Source organism: Artemia franciscana, chromosome 6 (genome assembly GCF_032884065.1).
Source record: "Artemia franciscana chromosome 6, ASM3288406v1, whole genome shotgun sequence".
Taxonomy (NCBI): Eukaryota; Metazoa; Arthropoda; class Branchiopoda; order Anostraca; family Artemiidae; genus Artemia; species Artemia franciscana.
Window position 1 is genome coordinate 28,049,273 of NC_088868.1, and position 5,344 is coordinate 28,054,616.

The following is a 5,344-nucleotide window of genomic DNA, read 5'->3' on the forward strand; positions in this document are numbered from 1 at the left end:
CTCATTCTTTTTTGACTGCGTGTGCAGTCAGCTGTAATAGATGATGAAGAAACTTCAGCACTGACAGCAGAGGTGCAAGCATGGCTAGGTAGCACTTCAGTCAGCTGCATATCGGTTTCTTCGATAGCACCATATAGACTTTCTTCCTGCTGTTTGTCAGCTGTTAACAGAAACCTTCTTAATTTATAAATTTGGTAAGGATCCTTTAGCAAAAATATTAAATATCTTGATGTACTACGGATAGACTTTTCCACGCCTTTATCCTTTGGGTAATTAAATTTTTGAAGTAGTTGCAGCACCGTTATCTTTTCTCGGAAGTAGTCAGCAAGTTTTTGGTTGCCATATACAAATAGGATTTTCACTAGATCTAGAGATTTCTTTACATGTCTGAAACGCTTTCTGTCCGTTAAGCGCTTCTGAACAGCAGAAAAAAGGCAAATAGTAGTAGTATCTTCATTTGAGAGTTGTATTAAACTTTTGATTAGGTCCTTTGAGGGCTCTGAATTGTCGTTGCAGGTAATCTCCCGAACTAACTTTTCAACCTTTGTGAGAGAAAATAATTTATTTTTTACTTTTCTACGAATATTTCTGAACCACATAATAAAATCTAAGATTTAACATGAAGGGTTTATCATAATTAAGATTAAGCTTTCACATGAAAATGACAATTGCTCGTAAAAAAAAAATAAAAAATAGTTGTTTAATTGTGCTGTTTTATTTATTCGATTGGTTTGGAACAGATATATCGAGTTAAAATAAGATTATTTTGGTATTTTTCATTTTAATACGATATCTACTGATAACACAAAGTTCGTCTAATGTTATAAATGAATGCGTAGACCTCCAGTAAATTTCCTGGGGGTAGGGGCAAAGACAAGTCGTTAACTCACTTTGCTCGTTAATATAATACAAGGTTATCGCTGTTCAACGAGAACTTTCTGTCTGGGTAACTCGCTTCATTTTTTGGTATAACATTCAACTCGGTTTTGTTGCATCCTCGTTGCAAGGTATCTTTCCTGTAAGCTTTTCACAGTCCAGTTCTTCAATTCGCAATCCTTCGAAAGATTCCAATTTGCTCTATGGGACAGATACTTTTCCTTTTGTAAAAGTCCTTTACGCAGATAGACAGTCGCTTAATCTGCTACACATCTTTATATTTTATGACGTGAACATGCCTAACAGTGAATTAGATGGAGTTGTCTTCTCTCAACAGTTCCTTAGTTTCTTTCTAAAGGAAATAGAACAGATGCTGGTTCTGTTAGATGAATTTTATTCTTTCCAAGCTCTATGTGAACACTCTGTGACTCACCATCATATGTTTGTCTTCTACGCAAATTTGCCCAAATTATTCCCGTTATTTACTGTTAAATAGACCTTGTTTAGTATTAATATTTGACCTTGGAACAACTTTTTCATTCTAAAATATTTTAAGCAACAGAGTCATTAGAAACAAACATCTTCAGAATATAATTATTGTGGGCTTCTGTTTAGTTTCTCATAGGATGAATTTCCTTTAAAGTTAGCCGCTAAACAGCCCTTTGTGATGTTCCAATGCCCCATTAACAATGGAGGAAAAAGCCTTTTCTTTTCAAGCCAGGAAACTGTAAGTTCCCTGAATAGGGTTTTGAGCCATTCTGATTCCAGTTTTTTCCAATTTTTGTATCTGACGCTATTTTTCATGGGTTTCGGGCTTTTTTTCAAAATTCCCTTAAATGCATTTCTCCAATGCGCAGTCGTGTAAAAACTAGCAAATATCGTGTCACCCTCTTGCCCCTTGTTTTCGATCAACTCCGTCAAAAAAACAATCGCCACAAATGGGAGAATTGACTGGATGTGTTCGGGGAAAGGATTTGGCAAGTGGGGGGGATTGATTGCCCTACAGTAACATTCGACTATTAAAAAGGCTCTAGAACTCTCAATTTTGAAATCTGATGAGGCCCCAATGCGTTTCTCCAATGTGCAAACCGTTGAAAAACCAGCAAATGTCGTGTCATCCTGTTGCCGCTCGTTTTCAATCAACTCCATTGAATAAACAATCGCCTCAAATGTGTCGCTAGCACAAATTGAGCAGGTTAAAGAAAGAATTGCTGTCCTTTTGCAGGTGGCAGTGGGTTAGGTCGCAAATAACAATAACTTTTTGACTTCGTAATATTTCATTGGCTTTGTTGTTAAACTGTCTTAATTGATAATTGATCATGCATAAAATTTCATATGCAACCAATCTGATCACATCAATGCGAACATGCTCAATTCTTCTCCCTCAATGACACATTATTATCAGGTAAATTACCTGTTAAATTTTTATATTTTGGTATTAACTCTTTGAGCAGCTTCATCGGCTGTTTCTTCTGCCATTGTAGGATTAATACTAAAATTTCTCTTCGAATTAACTCTTTGAGCAGCTTCCTCGGCTGTTTCTTCTGTCATTGTAAGATTTATACTAAAATTTTTCTTTGAATCGCCTTCTTATATACTTATAATGACGTCATATACAAAGCCTTTGACGTCATATAAAAAGCCCTTGACGTCACATGCAAAGCATTATATACTTGTAATGACGTCATATGCGGACAAACAAACACAAATATGCGGACAAACACAAAACATGGACAAACACACAAACTTACAACTTATTTATATACATATATATATATATATATATATATATATATATATATATATATATATATATATATATATAGATAGATAGATAGATATGTAAACAGCAAATGAATTGCCGGAAGTTATTACAAGGGCTGTAAGTTATTACAGCCCTTGTTCTGTGGGCGGTGAGGGGTTGATGTCCCCAAAGGCATAATTACAGGATCTTTTAATTATGCTAATGAAAGCAGACGTCTCAAAATTCAATTGGATGTTTTTTTTTAGAAACTGACGGTCTTGGGAAAGGCTGTTGTTGCACTCAATTCACTTTTGAATCTAAAAAAAACACTATAAATTCCAATTTACAATCAAATGAGTTCTATCCAAGGTTTTTACGATCACTCATACACTAAAAACATTAAATCTTAATATGGGCAACTAATATAACTTATAGTTATTGCCCTGAGGGTCTTGGGGGGGGGGGCATTCTTATTTACATAATTACTGGACCAATCAAATATGCTTAACAAAATGGCTATCTCAAACGTTTGACTGGATATGCTCGGGGATAGAATGGGCGAGATGGGGGCTGATTGCCGTACAATCACAATCAACTTTTGAAAAGGGCACTAGAACTTTCAATTTCAAATCCGATGAGGGACCTCCAACGTTTATCCGATCACCTTTTCCGTAAAATTCTTGTATGACCCCGGGGCATAACTTGCAATCATTGCCCTGAGAGCACTGATGGGGGAGGTTTTAATCTTCAAGACCACAATTACGGGACCTTTCAAATATACTGAACAAAATGGCTATCTCCAAATTTTGATTTGATGTTTTCGGAAAACGATGAGGGCAGGGGGGCAGGCTCCCCTCTAATCCCTTTTGACAATGAGTTAGGACAATAGAACTCTCAATTTCCAATCGAATGAACCCCTTTCGAAGTTTCTCCTACAACTTCTTCTATGCGAAGTTTCCTGGTCAAGTATAGGCAGCTCAGTTGTGCTGCTTATGATTAGCTTTTTCTTTGTTATCCATGAAGTGGCCATAACCTACCATATATGACGTCATTTGTTGTAATATTGCGCTGTCATTGAAAGTGTATACACTGATAGTATTTCGGAGTAACTAAACTCGCATTGAACTGATATCATTTGCGTATTCTGTCACCTTGTTCAGGAAGATGTAGTTTTTGTCAAAAATTGAGAATATAAGACTGGAGATTTGTGATGTATTATTTTGCTGTCATCGAAAGTGTGTAATACTGATAACATTTGAAAGTAATTGAACATTTGGAAGGTCAACAAGTGTCCAGAAAATTTTGTGACAGAATATGAAATGACGTCTTTGTTTGTTCTATCATCTTGTGCATTAAGATGTAGTTATTGTCGAAAATTTAGGGAGGGTATATAAGGAAAGGGATTTGTGATATATTATTGCGCTGTCATGGAAAGTGTCAGTAATGATACAATTTGGAAATGGTTAACAATCTCTCATAAATCTAAGTGGCAAAATATTGAGTGATGTGATTTCTTTGTTCTGTCATCTTGTTTATTAAGATGTAGTCTTGTCAAAAATGGGATGAGGAGGGAGTCTATTAGAGGGGAGATTTTCCTTTATTGCTGCGCTGTCGTCGAAAGTGTATATACTAATAGCATTTTGAAGCAATTGAACGTTCGGAAGTAGTCCACAATTGCTCACAAATTTCAGTGACAAATAACCAATTGAGCATCCAAGACGGGATATTTTTAATGTATTATTGTGCTGTCATCGAAACTGAATATGTTACTGTGAATGTCCGAAATCTGGTTAATGTCCGAAATTCCATTTTCTCTGCTTTGATTCAATTAGCATAGTAAGTCAGTTTTTTCAGTCTTAAGCAGACTATGGTGCGTATCAGCCTTTTCAGTTTTATGCAAGCTTTGATGATAAACAGTAAAGTTAGGTTAGTTTGGGTATTTTAAATTAGGTCATAAATCTCAGAAATGGGTTAAAAACTTAATCTAATATGTCACCATCAAACCTTGTAGAAAACTGAAAATGTTGTCGGGCAACGCTGACTAATTCCAAGGAGAAAAAGGGGTATTTCGGACATTCAAAGGTGAATGTCGACATTCACCAATTCTGGACATTCACGGTAAGATATATAGGCTACAAATAAAATTTAGAAGTAATTGAATATTCAGAAGAGTTCAATGACTGGTCAAAAATTGAAGTGAAAAAAAAAATACATACGTGCGTACAAACAAGACACCGAGTTATTGAAAACAAGTTACTGCAAGAAAGTTATCAATTGTGCAGTTTTTGGTTGCAGTGATGCCAAATACAAAAAAAGCTGGGTGAAAAAATCAGCAAAAAATTAGCTAGAAGTATACATTCCAAACAGCTGTCTTTGGGAGCACCTGTCTAGTTGTCTTTGGGAAATAATAAATTGTTATAGACGAAAAGTGTCCTCAAATTTATCCATTTGCATTTTTTGGCTGATTTATTTTCTTACGTTAGCATGGTGATGCTGATGAAAATACGAAGAAAAACTCTTAGATTATCCAGGTTTTCAGTATGAATAGAACTAAAATCGGAATGATTTGGCAAAATACTTTTATTCTAATGTCCTTTGGACTCCTTTCTTTTCTTTTTTTCTTGTATTCTTAGTCATAACTTCTTTTCAAGATTAGCAGCATTACATGCTAACGCAAAGATTATTTCTCAGGAGAATGATCAAGTCCATTTTAAATTTTAAATT